Source organism: Magallana gigas, chromosome 1, assembly GCF_963853765.1.
Source record: "Magallana gigas chromosome 1, xbMagGiga1.1, whole genome shotgun sequence".
NCBI classification, from domain to species: Eukaryota; Metazoa; Mollusca; class Bivalvia; order Ostreida; family Ostreidae; genus Magallana; species Magallana gigas.
In genome coordinates, this window is record NC_088853.1 from 20,173,976 (window position 1) to 20,198,595 (window position 24,620).

Consider the following 24,620-nt stretch of genomic DNA (forward strand, 5'->3'; position numbering starts at 1 on the left):
TAATTTCATAAACCTGTAGGAACTTTTCATTACTAGATCTTGACCTTATCACCTTAGTATATAGCATTTATATGTTCAAAAATAAAACCTATGTTCCCTTTTTATGATATTTAAAGCCGTCAATTCACATACCTTAGAACGTTGTTTCAAAGCACGCAACGTTTCTTTAAAATCAATTCCCCATAAGACAATTCACTTTGGATACCCTTGGTCGTAGAACAGAACATGATATAAACGTTCTAAATGAGTCATAACCAGTTAATGTCTTAAAAGTAAATCTGTATTCAAAGTATCAATTTACAAGAAGTGTTGTTTCTTAGCAACGCATTGGCATATCCGATTGCATTGCAAAAGGTCGTTCTCTTTTATATTTGTTAATTTGCATGGATTTATTGAACCAAAATACAGAGGCCTTGTAGAAATTGTAGCTACTATTTGCTTAAATTTTAAAAACAAACATCTTTATCAACTATTGCGTAATTAGACGTTAATCCAAACTACATAATGACTGAGTAGTCTGTCAAACATGTTTCTATCAGAATGTCATCTCTTTGAATAATTTGTAAAGCTCTTCTGTTGTGCAGCGCTGTAGATTCCTAATAAAAACGCATGGAATTAATATCTGCGTGAAATCGCGATTAGCACATCTCAAGGATTTTAAAATCTCGCTTTTTTTTCGGATAGATGTAAACGAAAGGAAATTGTGATAAACAGTTGGTGTTCGCGGTTTTGTATTAACGCGATATTATCTTCTCGTGTTTTGTTCCGAAATGGTTGAATCTCGCGTAAAATAATAATTTTACAGTATTTGTGTTAAAACATCATTCTCTTAAAATGTTGAAGAAATTTTGATAGCAAGTTTTTATTAAAACGCTCAATTGATAAGAACGTGGCTAAAACTTAAAAATTTCGGAATTTACTGATCTTCCCAATATCGGTTTTTTGCTGAAGCTTTGAAAATGTCTAAAATCTCTGGAAATGAAAGCACACTATTTCGTACAAACGAGATAATAAATTGTGCCTACGAGATAATAAGTCATGATAACGACATAAAAAAGTTATAATAGTGACATAAACGAAGCGTACGTACGAAAATAAGTAAGTCGTTATTACGTCTAAGTATCTCGCTAGTCGACATATAATATCGTCGAAATGACTTAATTTCCCTTTAAACCACTTAACGTTTCCTTCATACAACTAAGTTTAGGTCGTAATAATGAATAGCATATCGTACATAATCTCGTTATATATGTCTCGTGATTTCGCCAAATCTCGTTATAATGACTTAATGTCTGGACATAACGACCTATTATCTCGCACGCCAGACATATATCTCCTTATTACGAGTTAGTTTCTTCTCATAACGACTTATTACCCCGTTATAACGCCTCAGTATCGTGTAATACTTACTTAGTATCTTGCTATAGAAATCCCATTAATACGATATATTATCTCTCTATATTGACAACATCACATTACAACAACTATATATCTCGTTACAACGATTTATTTTCTCGATAATTCAACATATTCTTTAAAGAAATAAACAGCAAGAAAGGCTTCTCAGAAAATGTATTGTAAAGACAACTTAAAGGGAGCGTAAATGCCACTGAAAGATGCTTAAAGGTTGCTTAAAGATGGTTAAAAGGTGACTAAAGGAAGTTTGGACATCAAGGACCTATAAGCTCAGCTTAAAGGTGACTTAAAGGTGGCTTAAAGACTGTATATCCTTTAAGCCATCTTTACGCCACCTTTAAGGACTCGCTTAAAGGTTGTCGTTGGCCCTGGATATCTATCAGAGAGATTTTGATACAAATTAATTGCTTGTGAGAAGTAATACTTTAATGTCCCTGGTTGTTATCTGAATTTGGTTTTTTTATTGTTCCATGAATCTTGTTTTTAATTTTATCATTTTTGCATTGCGTGCTTAATATACGTTGCGCTGTAGGCAAATGCCTTTCCCACCCACCGTAAACGCGATTCTAAGTCATGATGACGGGATATTTTTTCAAACGTATAATATAATAAGCCTTACGTACGAGATTAAGTCTATATAAAGACATAACCAAAGTTGCATAAACAAAGCCGTACGCACACGTATTAGTAACTCGTTATCACAACTAATTATCTCGTTAGTCGACATAAAATCTTGTTAAAATGACGTATTATCTCATTATAACGACTTGCTTTTTCTTCGTACTACTTAGTATTTGTCGGTTTAACGATTTAGCATCACGAACATATGGCATATTATCTCGTTGTATGTGTTTCGTGATTACGACATAATATTTCGTTACAACAACTTAGTGTCTAAATATATAATGTCTTATTATCCCGTTGTAACGCCTTAATATATCGTTATAACTACTAAGTATCTTGTTATAGAAATTTTGTGAGTACGATATATTATCTTTTTATCTAGCATCTCGTTATAATGACTAAGTGTCTTGTTAACACGACTTATTTTCTTGTTGTAACGATTTAGTGTCTCGCTTTAATGACTTAGTATATCGATCGCTCAGCTACGTAAATGTCGTTATTACGACTTAGTATTTCGTTATTACAACTTGGTATTTTGAAAGTACGACATAACCTTTTATTAAAACGAATAAGTATCTCGTTAAAACGAGATCGTATCTCAATATTACGACATATTTTCTCTTTTAAACGCCTTGGCATCAAGTTAAAACGACTTATTATCTCGTTATAAAGACTTAATATCAAGTTAAAAATAATTATCATCTCGTTAAAACGACTTAGTATCTCGTAATTAGGACATATCTTCTTATTATAACGACATTCCATTAAATTTATGTCGTTACCACGACTTAAAATCTCATTGTTAATACTTAGTATCTTTTTATTACGAAAAACTCTCTCTTCTTAACGACTTAGTATCTTGTTATAGCGACTTTATTATATTGTTTGCAAGACTTTGGGTATGTTGTTATAATTACATTATATTTCGTTATTACGACATATCATCTCGTAAAAACGACTTACATGTACAATACTGTGTTTCGTGTAATTACAATAATATAATTATGTCTTTTTATATTTTTAAGTAATGTTTTTATTAAACGTAAAAATGATTTTTATTAAACAACTTTAAATTATAGGTCTTTTAATTTTCTCCTCAGGCTAGAGAAAGCATTGCATTATGTTTGTAAAATAATGTCAATATTGTATGTCAAAGATGATATTTACATAATAAGTAACCATATAGCATGCACAAAGAACTAATCGTTACATTGACGGAAACTAAGAAGCTTGTCCAATTTTATATATTCTTTTATTTTCTTTGCCGTTTGTCAGTATTTGTCCACTTGTGCTGTCTGTCTGCCATTTAATGAAACGGATTTGTGTTCACTTAATCTTTTCTCTTATAATGAATTTGAACAACAATTGAGTTTTCTTGGTCAAAATAAAGCTATTTATAATCTATTCTAGCCTTATTCAGTCGATAGTCCATTAAAAAATGATAATTCAATGGTGTTTAAGGACACCCTCTCACAATTTTACGTTACGCAGCACTGTTAAGGCTTACTATGAAAATATCAGCTGATTCAAATGTTCATAAACCGATGCATCTATTATTACAAAATATTTATGTTAAGTTGTTCTATCATGATACAAATGTGATATTAAAGGAAACAGTATAGTAAATGTTACTTTGTATTACACTTAGTGTGGTCCCCTGAATTTACAGTCACCTGACCTGTGTTGATAATTCTCCCGAATGGAGGTCATAAACAACTTTCAATATTACAAGGGCATACCCTTATTTCAATTAAAAATTCAAATGATAATTAAATTCTAATTTGTGGTAGATTCTAAAAAGTGCTGCTGCTTTGTATAGAGTTCCTCTTATCTTAGAATAAATATCAAAGAAATGAGCTCCGGTTGGAAATCATATGACCTTCGCTTAATATTTTACATGTTTATTAATTCATTCTATAGATTTCACAAACGCAGCAGAACATTTTAATAAATCAAACATTCCCTTAATTTATATCCAAAATATCGTAATGTTTTTGTTTAGTGTATGCCCTTGTAAAAAGCGGATTTAGATAGGCTTCCCGATGTCAAACACGTCGAACTTGTTCATATAACACTCTAGAAAAAAAAACCATGATAAACGCTCTGAAAATAATCCGATGTCAAATCAAAACAATCATAAAAGATAGGCTTAAATGATATAATAATTTTTTTTAAGATTATGCTCTGTTCATTATTAAAATGCATTTTTCCTTGTTAAAATTTTTTTTGATCCGCTTCTCTCTACACAAAATATGCGTCGAAATTTACAGTATGACGTCATATTGACAAGTGCATTGCGATCAGTCAGTTAACTATATTTATCGTTGTTGGACTTATTTGACTACAAATTTATTAGTATATTTTTGACGACTTATTGTTTAGAATGATGTCATAGTTAACATTTCCCGCACTTTCTGGTCGGTGCAACCACATAATAAACCTTAACAGTGCTGCATAGTGTATGTAACATGTTTCGTGTTGACACTCTCTGTGTTGTCTTTAGGGGAGAGGAATCTTCTTTAGAATCTGTGTCTGTCTCCTCAAGAAAAAGGATTTCTCACAGACTCTGCTTCTGTTTCATCTACAGAATGATCTTCCTCAGACTCTGTCTCCTCAACAGAAGATACTTCTGGATGATCTTCTGGGTCAAGGTTGAGATGCATTTCCTGTACATCTACCTCTTCCACGTCAACTACTGTCTCTGGACCTTGGTCATCTTCATCAGTTTTATCGCTGATGGAAAATGGAGCGTCCTCCACATTCTGGTCTCTTTGAGTCTTGGTACCGGTACTTATTACAAAATACTCATATTCATCATCATCATCATCTACCTCCTTTGATGATGGTGATATGGACTGATTGTCCAGACATGAATCCTTTCGCTTTTGCTTCACCATAGTTCTTGGTGCTGTCACTGGTACTGGAGACTGAATCTTTGTTCGAATGGGGCGAAGTAGATTTCGATGAAAAGTCTTGCATCTCCCTGTCCCATCTTCCCTACCTACCTTATAAACAGGGATATCAGTGATAAGATGGCTAACGACTACATAGAGGTGATCTTCCCATCTGTCAGCAATCTCGTGCTTTCTGTCATAAGCATCCACTTTCACTTATACCCTATCTCCAGTATTTCAGTGAAACTCCCTTTGTCTTGGAGCCATAAATGGCCTTGTGCTTCGATTAACTGATCTTCGTTGCTGTATCAGCAATGGTATCAGCAGACTCCAGTCGCTCCTTCAGGTTTTGGACATAACTGGACATACTATTACTCCTCTTACCATTGTCTAACCTGAATAATAAATCAACTATTTCCTACCAAACATCCGATAAAAAGGCGAGAATCCAGTTGTTTCAAGTTTGTTGGCATTAATAACATGGATCAATGGTCCCTTGTATGCTTTCCAGTTGGACTTCTGTTGAGGCGTAAGTGTACCCAACATGGAAATAAGAATTCTATTGTAACTCTTGGTTATCCCGTTGCCCATTGTATAGTATGTTGTGGTTCTTGACTTAGTATACCTGTTATTTGACACAATTACTGATTAGGTTTACTAGAAAAAAATATTCCTTAGTTAGAATGGATTTTTCGTGAAAGTCCATAAGGGATGATAAATTGATTCAATAATGCATCTGCTGTGGTCTTGGCAGTTTGGTTTTTAGTTGGAACCGCAAATTTGGTAAAATTATCTGTAATTACTAATATGTCCTGAACTCTACCCTTGGCTGGTTCCAATGTCAGAAAGTTCATGCATACAAGCTCAAGAGGCTGGGTAGTAGATATGTTGACCAATGAAGCACGTTGATTGTTGGGTTTCTCAAACTTCAAGCACCTGTCAAACTGATCAATCCAGTTAGCAATGTCTGTTCGCATTCTTGGCTAATTGAATCTGCATCACAAATGCCGTACATTACGATGAACATCTATTTAACAAAATTCTTAACTTTAAGTTACGTCAAAAATATCGTCGTAACTTATGACAGCCTATGGGCTACTCTTAGTTAAGAATTTTTCGTAATTTTCTAAATAAATGAATAAAAATGACCGCCTGCTTATTGTTTATCGAAGTTTTGAGAAGAAATGAAGACCCGACGTGAACGCCTTTTCAGAGACAGATATGTTGACCGACAGCGAGCTAATTGGGCGATATAGGTTTCCAAGGCGAGTAGTTCTGCAGCTGTCAGACGATGTCAAAGACTACATACAACCACAAACTTTGAGGTCGCATGCAATTCCAGCTCACATCCAGGTAATTTTTGGATATGACTTAACAGAGGAAAGTCTAAATGAAGCTGAACTTATAAAGCATCCCATCAACTAAATTCTTACAAAATATTAATATCATAATACATCACACACATGATATTGATTTAAGAAAAATACACTTACTATGTTAATTATGTTCAAAGAATGATTCCGAATACTATCCAGGCAAATATCACATTTCTGTTTGTTCACTACTTTGAAAGAGGGATGAAGAGTAAACAAAAGGGCGCAACTGTATTATCACTCCGCTGAGTTGTTCCTCTTTAACAAGTCAAATTAGATTGTGTGTGATGAAGCATACAAATTTCAGATAAAATTTTAAAATTACCTATATAACACATTCTTTCCTGACCATATTAATGCTTTGTTTTAACCGTAAATGACATTTTAAACTACCCGCGCACTATTACAACATACTTAGTAACAGGTGACCCAGATTAGAACAAAGCGAGGGGTGTCGGCCATATTTAAATTTGATGTTTGGACGCTGGTCATCGACTTCACAGTTTACTTCCAAATTTAAAGGTACAGTTGTTCGGAGATAGACTTGGCATTGGGAGCGGTGTTTGCAATGACCGAGCATGCTGAAAATGGATTGTTTGTATTTTGCAGTTTTACAGCAAGTACACTAAGATTGTCGCTCATTTATTTTCTCTGAGACTTCGAGATTTTAACTGCTAACAGAGGATTCATATTTACAGTTTATGTTTTATGTCCCGACATCATTCTTTAGCCTGTTAACAGTCTATAGTAATGGGGGGGGGGGGGCTAGCTCAATAAGATGGAAATCTGTTTGCAGGCCAAATGTTTCTACAAAAAGAGGCACAAAAATATTAAAACCACACAAAATACCACCATAAACCTAGATAGCTTAAAAGTAAAGCGCTATGAAAAGAGAGATTTCGGTGCGATTCCCATTCTGGGTTAACATTTGGTGATTTGGTAAATAAGGCCTTTAATTTTACTATAGTATAAAGTTAATTGATATTTTTTTTATTTATCCTTTAGATACTTTGAAAAAGATTTAATTCCCCCTCCAGTTTTGTGCAGACCTTTTTTCGTAAAATTTGTTTATTTTGTCTTGAAGTTGTTTCAGTTAAATTTGTGAAACATTTTTAAATCATTTATTGTTTTTTGATTAAAAAAAATATTTACATTTTTAAATTTATATTATGCAAATGAAAAGAGATAAACTTAGTCACATTCTATTTATTCACTCTGGTACTCAAATGCATGCAAGTGTACATGTAAGGTTTACATGTAAAAAAAGTAGTTCCGGATAATGTTGTCAAGGGGGAGTGTCTCCATACCAAGGTATTTTATACAATACAATACATGTCCCTCCATCTGTATCAGCCAGTCAAATGAGGCGTTACAACAAAATTAAATTATATCCTATAGTATGTCCCAAGTTATTTTTGCCCCATATTTTGTTAAGTTATGCGATACTTATAAATACCTCTTGTCTCAGACGATGTTCATTGAATAGAATGAAAAAGTCGCAAGATTTCCCTTTTGAAACGCCCCATCTAGCTTGTCAGGTTTCAATACACGGCTAAAAATATGAATTATACGGGGAATTTGCATTGCATCAGCCAAAGTTGACCCCGGATGATAACGTTGAAAAATTGTGCGAAGTAATAGTGACTTCCGAATGGAGAAAAGATGTCAAAATTCATATTATGAATCTCAGTAAAAAATCTGTTTTCGTTTTTGTGAATTTTTACGAGGAAAAATGATAATGTGTGAATGAAGTTATATTGGAAATTTCCCTTTTCATAGATTTCAATTGCACTTCTTTCAGAGGTATGTGTATTTTTATTAAAAACCGTCCAAATGTGCAGCATAAATATCTTGGGACAGACTTTAATATTACTTATTAGGTTTGGTACTGACCGTTTACAGAAATTTGTGGGGTCGGTTAAGTCTGGACTTAAGTTATGTACACATATTTTTCTTCCGCCTCGCCTTCTATGGACTTAACCGACCCCACAATATTCTGTAAACAGTCAGTAACAAACCTAATACGTGTTTTGTTTAAATTTTGATATGTAAACAAACAAAAGATAATATATAACATATGAATTTATATCTTAATTCTCTAATATTTTGTGATCGGCTTCGGCCGATCACTGTTGTGTCCATATGAGGCACCCGGCAAATGCTTCCACGTGCGCACACATTCCGCTTGCATAAGTAGTTCTTATAAAAACTTAAAGCTTTGGTTTAGTATTTATATAACATTTTACTCAGTTTTATTTCAACTCATTTACCTTAAGAGATGCAAACCACAGGGGCTTGGTTGTTGGATAGTGAATTTCCTAATTATTTATTCCCGAAGAAAAAATTGATTAAAATTGGTAATCTTTTGTGTATTTCTGTGTATTGCAATAAATAAATTCACTGAAACCCCCCGTTTCAGTCATTTTAAAAAAGTGTATTCAATGTACATTAAAAAAAGTAAAGGGACGACACTCGCCATCTTGGATTTATAGGGGGTCCTCGTTTCAAGCTATGTTTTAAACAAGTTCTTCCATTTCTCCAACAATTTCTGACAAGATCTAGGTTGGAAAATATTCAAATGACTTATTCCTATCGTCTGACTACATCTGTATGCTGCATAATAAACACATCGTTCCGAAATGTACTAGATACTCGCCAAACTTATCGAAAGCAACGGACGTTGATGCAAACTCTCCATGTAATCACTGAGGAGATCCGAAAGCATTGGATAAACCAAGAGGAATATCTTTTCGCGGAATTTTTGCTCTCTCTAGATTTATAATTTTCGGAATATCTCAGTGATTATATAGAGAATTTACGTCACTCAAAAGTAAACTTCCGTTGCTTTCGATAAGTTTGGCGAGTATCTAATACATTTCGGAACGATACACAAAAGATTACCAATTTTAATCAATTTTTTCTTCGGGAACAAATAATTAGGAAATTCACTATCCAACAACCAAGCCCCTGTGATGCAAACATACATTAAATACAGTTCGATCTGTTAATTCAAGAATGCACATTTTGTCTCACGCGTAAGAATTTCGTTCGATAGATTCATTCAGTAATGCAGTTGACCTCGATGAACGGACCTCGATCATAAGAAGATGCTCCATGAACTGACCTCGACCTACTGATGTTGCATAATAGTAGCTAGGAAGACGGCTTGATTTATAAACAAGGTTACGTTAAAATGCGACCTCAGTAGCAAGTTATGATGACATTCAATGTTTTTCAGTCGCATTAAATTATTTTAATACAACTCTTTCTTTGTATACGTGTTACATGAAGAGCCCTACTCAGTATTCTGAAGAAGAAGATACATTAACATTTAATAATTACGTTAAAAATTTAAAATTAGACAATGAGTTTACGAACGGCGTTTCCCCAAATTTATTTCAAAGTTAAATTTGTTGACGGTTTATGTCATTAATGATTATGATGAAATTATAGTGTACAGATTCAAAATATTCTATATTTTGTAAAAATACAGTACTTTTTAAATTATTTTACATCAAACTGATCATGTTTCTAGCTATCTATATATCTTTAATGCCGATCATTTCTTTAAAAGGAATACTTGTTTAACTTCCTTGTCAGTCGTCTGTGCAAACCTGAATGCCATTGTAGGATCGTTTTATTACGTCACGGGCAAAGGGGGTCACTCTAAATATTTTGGGGCTTAAAAATTAAGGATTAAAGATATGGTTGAACGTTTGTGTATAAAATCAGCTCAAATAACGTTACGTCCGCCATGTTGACGTATAAATTTTGACGCTCGCCGTGTAAAGAAATTTATAAGGCAATCACGTGGCGCGATTCATCCAATGACTTCGAGACATTCTAGTCTAAGGCAAAACAATAGAAGTTTTACAGCATTCTTTCTTCATTTATGACATTTTTTACAAAAACTATTTACCATATTAGCCAAAATTAAAAAAGCCATTTCGAGACTATGATTTTACCGATCTACATTTTAAAGAGGTATCACAGTGCAAAATTGACTGTTCTATAATTATCTTTATTTCGGACTTCACTTTTCAAATACAACATTTATTTTGTCATATATTCTTAGAATTTAATGTTTACAAAGTGAATCAGCCATTGACACTTGACAGACTCTTTATTTAATTGTTATTACAAATCAGACAGATGTTTCTCCCAAGAACTGCTAATCTCTTGAAACAACATTGCGTAATTATATGCCTTTCATGGCCTGGCCATCAAAGACTCATTGAGTTAATCATATTACCTAATACCTGTGAATCTTTCACTCAATTCATTTGATGTCATCAAATTGTCACTTTTAATCATTGTTTAGATTCTTATATATACTGAATTGTATTTGTCAATCTTGAGTTCGGAGGCCTGACGCATTACCGGCCACTTCCGTCTGTGTCGCTTATTTGTTTGTTATTGTTCATCTTTTAAATTCGATTGATAATAAATACGGAATCCTTCATCGCTTGGTTTTACTTCTCTGGAATTGCATATTGGTGGACCCTTGAGAATACGGCATACATAATCTTCGTTTTTAACTTACGGCCCATAGCGCGCCTCAACCTTATAACTTGTTCCTTTTACGCCAACATTCCTTCACCCGGTTTGTACTGCACACGACCGATGCAGATTTCAGAAGAATACCCTAGCACCGTAAAATATACCCGGATTCTCCACCATTTGTCACGAAAAAGTTTCGTGCTTAGGGTTGTTGTTGTTAAGGTTAGTTTTCTGTAATTGATAAATGGAGTCGATATAAAATAAAAATATTTATTCCACAAGGGTCCAGCATAAAGTCAATTATAAACAAATGATAAAAGTGATGACAAATAAAACAGAGTACTAAACAACGAGTCTTTACAAAATATGTATAGAGATGCAACATGAAAAGGACCACAATAAAAATGAGTCTTTGCATACTCTTACACAATTGTAACATATACACATGCTAAGTGAATATTGACCACATAAAATCTGTGTTTTATAAGTACATCATATGATTATAAATAAAAATTAAAATAAGGGGAAAATTAACTAAAATGGAGAGATCGCTTGGCTATGATGAGGACCATAATTATTGAAAAGTCAACCATGTTTATTTACATGTAGTAGTAAGCTACGAACCTATTCTTAGCGCGAGTACACATGTACTCGGCTATGTTGACGAGCCGAAATAAAGATGTAACGTAAAGTGATTAAAGTTAAAAATAGATCTTAAGTTCAAATAAAAGAAAGCGTAGATAAAAATAAACATGTTAAACACTTACATTATAAAATAAGAACGATCGATTGGAATTATTTAATGAGACACGCATTCTCTGAACGAAATAGATTTGTACAACCCGCATGTCCTCTTGGGCGGAAGTATAAATAATGACTAAATTTAGAACCAATCACGTGGTAATTCCGGAAGACGCGTTAGCAATTATCGAAGTAAAAAGCGGGGTAATTGATAAGTAAGAAAATCAAAAATAAATCAAATAACAAAATATAAAGAACAGATGGGAAAATGGTTATGAACATAAAATGATTGAGAAAATAAACATTCAAGTTAATATTTCTGGCTAACAATATTTTCTTATCAAAGCATGTAATATACATGTATATAAATGTAATTTCAAGACATTGTAAAATTCAATGACAGAAAAAGTTGAATGTTTTACCCTTTAAAAAGACAAATAGTTGTAGTAAAAATGCATATAAAAATGTATATAAAATAATGTCCTACCTGTAATTGATAAATGAAGTCGATATACAATCAAGATATTTATTCCACAAGGGTCCAGCATAAAGTGACGCGCTGGGATCTTGGGACAAAAATCGACTTAGACCAGGTGAGGTACATTATAGGTTAATTACTTATTGTATCAATAAAAATAAGAAAGGATTCCCTTGCGAGGGCCTCTTGACAAAAAGATAGTATAGCGTGGGTTCAGACAAAGGGGCTTAATCCGATGACCTGACACTAATTGAGTAGATCAAACATCAAAAGAAATTTCTAATTGAAAAGTGATTTGTTACGTAAAATTTGTTTGACCTTAACTAGATAGATATTTCGCTCGTCGCCATGATAAGTGTGAATATTTACGAAGCAGATTATCAAGTGATAGAAAATATTTCCTTGCGGCAAAATGGGATTTATAGTGACAAAAAGATATTAGTTATTTTTTGTGCATTTTGTCCCAGAAATAGTTTGAAACACAATTACAATATAAAGACACAATATGTAGAAAATAGGAGAATTTTCTATATTAAAATATATCTGATAAGGGGTCAAATGTACCTTATGATAGAGGGATGAATAAAATTATGACTTGATTTCATTTTTGGTGGCTGGCTTACAGATTTGCACATGAAAAAGCGTGTATTTTGGTTTTGTACACATTGAGATAAATTTTTTTGTTTTATGTTTTAGAAATGATTTTTATTTAGGGCATATCGAAAATCCGCTTACATTCATATGAATAAAGTGGTGTTAACATAACATTTTACACATTTACACGTTCTGTTCATACCATCCATCCGTGTATAAAAAAAAATCAGAGGCCTCTACGCTACGAATAATGAGCCATTTAAAAAAAATTATTACAAGAGTGTCCGCAAGTATTTAAAAAATTCTTTATTTAAAATTAGAAAGAGTACAGCATGAAATAACCAGTGTATTCACATCTAAACTACCTAGTTATTGCAGTATTTTAAACACCAACATGGTTTGAAAGCAAAAAAATCGCCTGTAAAGGTAAGTTCATACAAATGGAAGAGCAACTGTCGTGAACCTTGATATTCGTTTGTGACGTTGCACTTTACATCGTTCAACGTTTGTGACGTCATTGTAAAACTCGTCATTTTAACTTTGTAGTACCCAATGTGTAATACTTTTGCTTTATATTCTATTTACTCTGTATATATATACAATTATTTTCATCAGTATTGTTCTTAACACTATTGATTTTCGGATTTTCTATTGATTTTCTCCTCTCTCTCCAAAAATCGTAAATCTTGAATATATGTTGATTAAAGATTTTACTATGCTGATCACATAAATCATATATAAATCTATTATATTCTCTACTTCACATTTTTTTTTAATTTTTTTTTCACCATTTTGGCATCCTCGTTTGCCTTTAATTACGCGTATTTTTGTATAAGATCGCCTCTGAGAGGTTTTGTACTTATATTTTTTTAGTCCATCAGGTGGCGTTGTTTAGAAGGGTGTATAAAAAGTAGAGCTTTCGAAACAGGTGATTTGTCTTCAATATTGCAATTTTTTGGGGGGTGTTTTGTGCAAAGTCTTAGACCTGTCCGATTAAGTCCTTCCTGGCTTTATATAGTTCTTTATTAAACAATAATTGTAATATACACCGGGAGTCATAGAGCCGGAACCTTAAAAGCTGAGCTGTAAGAGCCAGAATCATAATCTGAAGCTCCGAAAACCGCACGTACGAGCCGGAGTCTTAACTTACCACTCTACGGAAGCCTAGCTCGTATATCTAGAGTTACTGAATCACAACACCGTGTATATATTTCATTTACGAAAAGCCGTTGAGTTTTTAACAATCATTATATGCATATTTTGTTACGGGCCTTCCCTTGAAGTAATTTATATTAATAAATTAAGAGTGAAAGTGGTTTGATAATGATGCAGGTGCGCGAAGCAGGCGTTGTAGCCCAAGTCTGTTTCCCAAGAATTTCGTTTTATCCAATAGCTATAGTTCAGAAAGGGAATCAGGTAATCTCTGTAGTTGTCAATTGTTAAATAATTATATATGATCGAGTTCAGAGAGATGAAAGTGAGTATTTAGTTAAGCCATAGGGAACTTTGAGGAGTGAGAGATTAATATGGTATGGCCAAACCCAGGAAACACTGAGAGAGAGAGAGAGAGAGAGAGAGAGAGAGAGAGAGAGAGAGAGAGAGAGAGAGAGAGAGAGAGAAAGAGAGAGAGAGAGAGAGAGAGAGAGAGAGAGAGAGATTTTAGATGTCACTATGTTATTGCTTGAGGACGTTTTTAACCGGGTTTTCTAACGGAAAAATCCGGCTATTAAAATTGTGAAAATGGCGGGCGGGCGGCTGCAAAAGGGTACCTCCATTGTACGGATAACTCCTCCAACAGTTTTCAAGATAAGATGTTGTTCTTTTGCAGATCAATTGTACATATATCAGAGGTGTACATATTGCTAGGATTATAATTTCCGATAATTAATCAAAAAAATACCAGCTTTTGAACTTAGTCATTTTTGGCAAAATATTGCTTATAGGGTACCCTCATTGTACAGATAACTCCTCCTACAGTTTTCAAGATAGGAAGTTGTTCTTTTGCAGATTAATTGTACATATATATCATAGGTGTGCATATTGCTAGGATTATGATTTCTGATTATTTATGAAAAAAATACCAGCTGGTGAACTTAGTCATTTTTTGGCAAAATGTTGCATATATTATGGATACAGTTCACATAAAGAAAAGCCGGTTTGCTGTCACATTGACAGCTTTTCACTTGTTAATGAATGCGAGGATATTAAAGGTGTTATAGATATACTGTGTTGTAAATATATGTTAATGAAATTGTACATGTAAATACAAACATTGGGTATCAATCAGTGCCAGTGACAGGTAGAACCCCCGTCACAATACTGAATTAAACTACTAGGTCCTCAGAGAAATGCCTCGGGGCACCCACCCTCTTCTATTTGTTTTAGAATTCATTGGTTTGCATGATAAGATGGCTTCATATGCTCTCTCTGATCACATTCATGTATTCACGCGTGATATGATGGTGGCGACATTGCAGAAAAATACATAACCCGCGTAAATTTACTTGTTTATATTTGCATCTTTCTTTTTACAAATTAATAAATTGGTCGTAAAAAGTAAATTAAATTAAGTAAATTATTATTATTATTATGTACATCGGTATGATAGAAAAAAGAGTCGGCCAAATCGTCTTCTATATCTATTGTAAACTGAGTCTGACATCATCATGATTATGTCGTGCAGTCTGTGAGTTTTCGATCAATCGATAAAAGGGACATTTATGGTTTTCAGTCCAGTCAGTATCTACAGAGCTATGAATTTCAATCAATTTCCGTAAGAAATGGAGGAAATCATGCTTGATTGATGTAAATATAACCATATGCACAGGGTATTTTACACTCTTGCAAATGTAAGCTTACAGCTTAACTTGTGTAAATATCATATTGTGTATCTTGTCCTCTGCATTCGTTTTGGCGTTCTCCCAATTGAACCGGTAAAGTTTAAACGTAAAAGTCACTCCTACATACATGCCCTAATTTGTCCAATTCACTCAAACATATATGCCGATACTTTTATGTATGCAAATGATGGCTTCCATTTATTGTCTGCCATTTAACCTGACACAAGAGGATACTGCTTCGTATACTATTTCTTTTCTAGTAGAGATATATCAAGACAAAAAAAAAACTATAGTGTGCCAGTTGACATACGAGTTGATTATCTGATCTTGTGTGCTGGTCAAATCGATGTACAAACAAAACAAGATGTAATGAAGTATTCCTCCAAATTTTGTACAGAACAAACGAGTATTTTTTTTTAGAAATCAACAAAAACCAGGTTTTCACTTTCGAAAATCCTGGCCCGGCCCGGGTTTCGCTACCCATTTTAGTCACACTCTAAAATTTAAGTTAGCGATTTCGTAAGCATTTATGTTAGACAAATTAATTTAGGAATTTAGATTACAGCTGTAAAGTATTGCCTTTATATTAGCATTTTAAGTTTTAAAAAAGATAATATGTCCCAGAGATCAGAGACCCGCCAGTGTTGTATGCGATATGTGTTATGTATGAGATAGTCTGTCTACAAATTGACATGACCCCCAATTTAACAAACCGAAAGTTAATTTCACGAATAGTATCCATGTAGTCTTCGCTCAACAACAACGAATTTTCCTGTACTTTTGGTGAAATTGTCAACATTGTATCGCATCTCTAAGATCACTTCGAACCGGAACTTGGAATTACAGGTAGAAATATATATTCATGTTATTCATTGTAATGATTAATTATACATTACGTATAACGTGATGCGAGTTCCCATTGTCTGCAGAAATATACACAGGATTTCTCTCCCAAACAAAAATTTTTCTTAAGAAATCATATCAAAATCACTTAAAAATCATATCAAACTCACAAATTCATGATTTTGTTCTATGATTTAAACATGATCCATTAAATGAATCATACCCAAATCATAGTTGACAAATAAGGAAGTATGATCCTGATGTGGTTTGTTTTTTGGTTTTGAATCTGCTATGATTTTCTTGTGATTCTGGTATGTGCTATTATCTTAGAAGGCAACAGAGCATGCGTTTAAAATGATTCGTTAATTGCCAGATAAACTGACCACTAAGAATTAAGATTTCTGCATAGCAGGAAGTTGAGTTGCAAATTTTGAATGTTCATCTTGGAGCCTAAATGTGATGTACATGTCTGGAAAATTTGTTATTGTTGGGCATCTTGCTCTATCTTGGCATATTTATTAAATGAATTTATGGAAGTATTTTGGGGGAATATATTCTTATTCACTTGAGGTAAATAATATTTTATAAAGACTAATTTACAATACACTATCAAGTGATTTATTAAGTGAAGCAAGCAACTAATGCATGGCAAGCAACTAATGCATGGATGTACATGTATCATTAGTTCAGACTGGGAGATACAGACCTGCAGCTAGGTTTTGAAATGCATACGTAATATTTTAATTTGTACAATTCATGTAATAATTGCTAGAAGAGTTTGAAATAACAGTATAATTATCATCTAAATTATGGAAGACTTTGATCCTGTGTTCTAATTTAGATTATATTGGCTTAACGATGCAGTTCATGTGACATATATGCATACTATTTTTCATATTTGGTAATTGACAATGTATTTATATTAAAAGTATATAATTGTCTGTTGCAAATTATAAATTAAGTGGAAATTTTTTTCTTTAAGAAATTATTGTTCAATTGTCCTTTGACAGGTCATGTAAGGATCATGGTTTTGATATGAGTTGTTAGTTACAACAGATCATACCAGGACCATGGTTTTGATATAAGTTGTTAGTTACAACATATCATACTAGGACCATGGTTTTGATACGAGTTGTTAGTCACAACAGATCATACCAGGATCATGGTTTTGATATGAGTTGTTAGTTACAACAGATCATACCAGGACCATGGTGTTCTTGCAATTTGTTTAGTTTTACAGATCACCCGAGAATCGTGATCCATTAACTCATTTCATGTGAAATTTTCCTATACCGAAATCATCTCAAAACCATGATTTACACACAAGCCATTGATATGATCCCGTAGGCTATTTTTTCTGTTTGGGAGCTATTACGTACTCTCTTGTAATCTGTCATGGAAAACTTTTGATGCAGATCCCTGCACTGTTCATTTATTTAACTTGAGTAATTAATTAAATAATCAAATTAAAAATGATTATTATCAATAATTTTTGAAATTTGTGATAAAGTAAAAAAAATTAATTAGGAAACAAAAGTTGTCTTATTAAGAAACTGCAGTTTCAAAACCAATGCACGGCCATCGACATCCCTCTCACCAAGCACACATGAACTTGGGTCAGACAGATCTTCTCGATAATGATGAAGACATGTTACATTAAGGTGCTCATGTCTGTTGTGAGCTAGAGCCACCCTATATCGGTACACTGTCCGTTGTGAGCTAAAAACGCCGCCCTATATCGGTACACAGTGCTCATTTACAGCACAGTCTAAGACTTCAAAGTTTAACATTCTCTCTCTCTCTCTCTCTCTCTCTCTCTCTCTATATATATATATATATTTATCACATCATGTTTTAATTACTCGTATGCATATTTGATTGTAATACTTAAAATACTGAGCAAATGTTATCAGTTTGATACAGGAATTTCTCTTTAAGGCCGTTTCTACAAAATATGAATTAAACAATTTAAAAGATTTCCAATTGTTAAAATGGAACTTAAGCAAGCGCATGTTATTTATCTAAATGAATTTACCCCCCCCCCCCCCCCCCCGAAAAAAAAAAGAAAAGAAAAAGAGAAGTAGATGCTGTCAATAGACAGTAATACCTGCACCAATGTTTGCCCCTAAATAACACTGTTTTGTACCAGTTTAATTAAAAATGAAGGCCACATGCAAGTTCCGCTAAAACTTTTAAAAATTATAATTTTTATAATTTCTGTAACTGAAGGATGAGATCCCATCCCATATGATAATACACATGACCAGCACTTTATGTGCAATTTGGGGTTGAACTGTTTGCATGTGAATTTTAACTTAATTAATAATCATAACATTTTATGTCATAGAAAGTATAATGGTCTATATTATTACAAACAAAATTGAATTATACATCCTCCCGGCGGCGGTTGCTGGCTTTAGATTTGCTTTTGTTTGGTACATGTACATCATCATGTACACGGATTTAGAAAAGGGGTGGGAGTGAGGGGTCAGCTAAAGGGATTCATATTGGGCTCTAATTGGATTATCATTATGATGTTGACCAATATAGGTAAGCATAATACATGTATAGTAACACAATATTATGAGACAACTGGTATGTACATACGTATTACTTTCACTTTCTAAATAATACGGGACCCCCCTTTGCCAGCATACTGTATCATCATCTTTTAATATTTTGATAAGCTTATCATTGTTTAACTTACCTATCCTATCGCATTTGTAAAGTTTCTGTCATTTTAATTGCAAAAGTTATTTTTTCATTTGTCAGACTTACACTATTGAGTTGACCCCATATTGACCCTGTAACAATTTTGTATTAAATATGTGTATTATATGTAAGTAAGTGAAGAGACTTATCAATTTTATATGAGTTATGATAGGAAGGAAGGGGTCATCTTGGAGACATCCTGACATTCTAGAACTAGAAATAATAAAGTATTTTATCTTATTCCTATGTAGTGTTTGATTCATGTGGGTAATTCCTAGCCTAATGATGCCACTGCTTTGTTTAGGAGACTTTACAATTGCCCCAAATAAGCGAATACACATGCATATAACAGTTTTGTTTATAAATCTTAAAATTTAAATTAAATAATTTCCATAATGGTAATGTGCATTAGGAGAGCAAAAAGCAATCAAGGACTGATTTAAAATTTGCTTCTGTACACATTTAAGAATGTAAGAGGACTGAATCTTTAGAACCAGGTTTGATTGGTGGGGGGGGGGGGGGGGGGGGTTGGATGTGAAGTATAAACATTTATAATTTGAATCATGTATTGTTATTAATTTAAGTTGTCAATGAATATTGGTTATTGATCCTAAGGTAGAAATATGACTTCTGATCATATTTCAATAGATTATTTGTCAATTATGCTAGGTGTATTATTTTTTAAGAATAACATTTTTTACTGGTTTATAAAACTTTTTAGACCCCAAATTATATTTTGATTTTAATACATCATTCGACAATTAAGAAAAGTGTAAATGTAAGGTTATTTTAATTTTAAGCTTAAATAAATGCAAGATTTTTTAATTTCATTCGTTTTATAGTTTGAGGAGGAATACATGCTCGGGTCTAGAAAATTTTCCAGGGGGAAGGGGGAGGGGGCAGATTATATTTGAGTTTTAGTCTGAACTTGTTTCTCAGAGATAGCTGAACAGAATTGTACAAAACTCTAGGATACAATAGGCCTGCATATCTAGCAGGGATGGGGTAATTGAAAAAAGTATTTGTAATTGAGTGTAATTAATTACATTTTTCAAAGTAATTGAAAGTAATTTGTAATTGAGTCTGTCTTCAATTACAAGTAATTGAATGTATTTAAATACATTCCAAAAATATTGTGTATTTTCAATTACTTTTCCAAGTTTAAAGTATAAAAAAGGTGTCTTATAATGATAAATAGATTTTAAACATGCTTGGTATGGACTTTTGTTTATACAATTATTAAATGTCCCATAATGTTTCATATGTTTATACAGCATAACACACTGTCCAAGCCAATAGGTAAAGATCTAATTTTGTGGAGATGTGAACTCCTTTAATACCCAAGAGCCCCATCAATCATTCATTGCTTTCACCTGTGTTTCGCTTGACAGTGTCTTAATCAAAAGAGGTCACATTCAAGGGAGTCTACAGTCAAGGGGTAGTTCACAGTCAAGGGGTAGTTCACAGTCAATGTGTAGTCTACAGTCCATGGGCTTGTCTACAGTTAGGGGGTAGTCTACAGTCAAGGGGGGAGTCTACGGTCAAGGAGTTAGTCAACAGTCAGGGGACTAGTCTACAGTCAGAGGCTAAATCTTGAATGGTGGTGGGGGATCTCTGTTACAGACTCGACTGCGTCATAATCATTGAACTTCGAAATTATGTAATTAATAGTTACTAATCGATTTAATTAACACCTATTTCAATTTTAATTGATATCTCATAATTAATCAATTTGTTAATTAAACTCATTAGATGATGTCATAGGTATCCTCAAACTCTGGGAGGGTTCAAGGAGGATACTGCTTAGTAATTCTATGGAAGGAAACTCGTCCAGAACCCCCTACTTGTGTCATCACACGGATACGAAGAGTGTTTTTATAGACCTACCTTTTTTATTATGAGTTCCGAGATGTTTGACGTATTTTCTTTGTTCGCAATTGTAAGTGTCTAAAAGATAGCTTTATTTAATCATTTTAATTTGTAGCTCAAAAACAACGAATATTTAGCGGAAATCTTGTTGTTTTCATACGATCGGCAATAATGGGTACTCCGACTACTCGGCAAGAATGGGCACTCAAACGTCAAACATGAAAAAAATATTGAATAAAATATGAAAATGCTATTTATTTCAAACACGAATTTTATTAGTTATGATAGTTCGCAATACAAAACAATGGTCTGTAAATTGTTTTGGTTGATTTGTATGAGAATGTTTTTCGAGAATGGATTAAATTGTTGTTAATGTACTAATCTACATTTTATGGTCATGATAGTCTATGCATGAATTTTTCTGTGTATGTGCTATCTTAAGCTTGATACTATACTTTATGAACCGAAAATAGACTTATTTAGGAAGGAATCACCTTAGTTTAAGATAAGAATTTTCCTGAAATTTTGAAATGTTATTTAATAAAAGTTGACTGTTCTGTCGATTTGATAAATTGAAAGTAATTTATATACTACAACAACGTGTTGTTGCGTGAAGCAATATGATGTCAAATAATTTATTTTCGGTAAGGTACAAGATATATTTATACTGATCTTCCATTTCATTATTCATATGATGTACGCAGACACTTTACTTATATAAGATTATTTTATTGAATATAAAAACAGATTTCAATCTTCAAATGAACTTTAAAATCTTGTGATGCCTTGAACTTTACCAAAACTAACGGTTTTTACACCTCGAATCGTCTATTTATATTCAAATAAGTTTTAAAATAGGTGTCAGTTCATTTTTTGACTAAAATAATTTACATTATACGCGCAGGGATCTGAAATTTATTGGCAGTAAAATAAAATGATGCTTTAATATAAACGGCGAATTTTTGCTGAAAACATTATTCTATTTAGGAAGACCTAACTGATTTTCAAATAGTTCTCTCTCTCTCTTCATTATTATTAAGGTCTTCCGTTTTTGGCGTCCAAGAAACAATTTAGTAAGACTAAAATGTTGCAAATTTGTATATTTTTTACGATATCAAAACTTTCTAAATATCTAAAAAAAAAAAAAGAAAAATATTGAAAATATGTTATTATAAACAGTTTTAAAACAAAGTTTTAAAACTAATTGGCACTTCAAAATGACAAAAACATTAACTTGTTTTCTAGTTATTAAATGTCTTTTTTTTTGGTTGAAACTATCGAATAGGTCGACCCTGCACCTGGAGGTCCAGAACTGAGACATATGTCGACATTTTGTTTTTGAAAATCGGACGGAAGACGTGTTCATTGCGCCAAAGGAGATGACATTTAGTTTAGCTCTTCCGTATCCAACCTTGCTATTATTGCTTTTTTTCTTTTCTCCTATCAAAGATATAACTTTTCAAATTTTCAGTGATGGTAGATACTCTTCAGCGGCATTGCCCCTCGTACGTCCGCTGTCACTTCCTGTTGTCACCAAACATTGATATTTCAACATTTTTAGAAGTAAATTTTTCTTTTATTGTTCGATAGAGACGCTTTGATGAATACATATAATGTGGTTAGATCTAAATTCGACTTGAAGCGAAAGTTTCCGTAACGTAATGGTTAGAGTGGTGGGATTGTGCACAGATGAACCGGGTTTAATGTCCGAGTGCCGAATGTTTTTTCTTTCTTAATTGTGTTTCGATTTAAGATTTTATCTTTATAATGTTGAATTTTACTAATTTTCGTTTCAGTTTTATGAGAAATTACAATAAAAACGCCTTCTTTCCAGTATAAATATATGTCTATCAAAATCTTTACAGAGGGTTAATTGGAATTTTTAGAACTGTTAAGAAATGACAGAAAAGTAAAACTGTTCCGATAGCCTTTTTTTAAGGTGCATTCAAAAGTAAGACCCGTTGTTGCTCGTAACGAGAAGGCGTCTAGTTATTTTTATTATTTCTCTACAATTTTAAGCAAACAATTTCTAAGAAAAGGTATTCAATTTTTGAAAAGTTTTTGTTATTTTTTCACCGAGTTAGTTTGTTAGAACTTTATAAGTTTTAAAAGTTTTTGATCTCGTCTTTCTGGTATTGATTTATCGAGGAATTTCATAATTTTATGACCTCCTTTATTAAGCAAACTTCTGAAAAACTATTCATGATACCAATGTGAAATTTTTCAGGATTGATAGGCGATATGTTGAAGTTAAACAGTATTATTTTTATACGCCAAATACAAATCGTTGGAGCCCGTAAAATAGAGCGCAAATATTGAGAACCAAAATTTCGATAAAATTTTCACACTTTTTTCACTACTTTTTTCTCTAGTCTTTAAAGCATATAGAACAAAAAAAATCACGCGGCCTTCTTTAATGATAAAAAGATTTAGGAATCAGCCAAATTAGAGACCTACAATGGCCAAAGGTTTTTCTAAATATCTTAAAAACTATTTGGATTTTGTCGAACATTATTAAAGCAAACAAGTTCTTTTACCATATACAACAGTTTGACCCCTTCAAATGCCAGTATGTTACGAAATATGGGATCCCGAGGGACCGTATTCTTGAAATTGAAATTCAATATGATATTACGTAAATATTAAACAAAAAATATTTTGTAAATCAAAATAGAGGATATGTCGTTAAAAATTCAATTCTATTCAACATAGTTTCTATGAAACTGTCATAGATATACATATTAGGGGCTCAGTAGTTGGCCCCTCAAACTGATTGCCTCAAGTGTTGAAGACAAAACAATAGACAAAATTTGATTTAGCATGTAGAAGATGAAAGTTTGCAAATACTGATGTCTTCTCAACGATATAAAGATAAAGGGACCATCCCAGTAAATTAGGTTTATCCAGGCGCCAAAAGTAATCTATAAATATCTCAAAACAATTAAGATGTTGTTTATCCTGACGTTTTTGAAGTGATTGCCGCTTTAAAATTACAAAATTATTTATTGTGTTCTAGATATTAAACATTTTAAATTACAAAGGGCATGCCATGCACATGAAGATAATTAAGTAATTGGTGATTTTTCAACAATTTAAAATTAAAAATTTGACACTTCAAGAGACCATCTAGCTTTTTAGCCCAACTCAGCTGAAACTTTAAAGAGCTTTTCTGATGACCTTTTGTCCGTCGTCGGTCTCTCTGTAAACTTTCAAATTTTGATATTTTCTCTAAAATTCAATTAAAGAGCTATAGCGCCTTTTCCCATTATTTCGCCTACACCTGTGTTTGGACGGAAAGTACCTGTTACTAAAAATAGCTTCAGGTACCTAGCTGTTGCAATATGATTTTAGAAACCCGGATACACTGTACTGATTTTATAATGGTGTCTGTAACCACTGATTTGTCATAAATTCGGGAAACTCTGTGTATAACAGTAGTTGATATTCTGAACCGTAAAAAGTGCAAAGCAAAGTGCAATGGATCTAAGTGTAAATAGAGAACATGTTCAGTGTTAATTAAGAAAACTGTTTATATTGGGTGTACTGATAGTCTGATACTCAGACTGAATTAAACAAGATAAAAAAACCCCAGAAGATTAGATACGTGTAACCTAATTTCTCTATTCTGTTCTTGTTTCAATTTAAGTGAAAAAAAAATACTACTTAATGGATTCGATCCAGCGACCACAAAATCAAAACGTCCTCCATGTTACCACTTGTACACTCATCTAACATT

The 24,620-nt window shown here is 32.9% G+C and overlaps 1 protein-coding gene across 9 annotated transcripts in view; it reads left to right on the forward strand.

The window, feature by feature from the left end:
* The first annotated feature begins 16,144 nt into the window (after positions 1-16,144).
* The window catches only part of LOC105344873 (transcription intermediary factor 1-beta), a 117,779-nt gene continuing 109,303 nt past the window's right edge, over positions 16,145-24,620 (forward strand). For 5 of the 9 annotated variants that reach the window (XM_066087938.1, XM_066087948.1, XM_066087974.1 and 2 more), the window contains exon 1: positions 16,147-16,306. The gene's annotated coding sequence lies outside the window, so the exon portion shown is untranslated. Of the gene's footprint in view, positions 16,307-24,620 lie in introns of all 9 variants that reach the window. The other 4 variants (XM_066087963.1, XM_034464287.2, XM_066087929.1 and 1 more) reach the window with 3 other exon arrangements.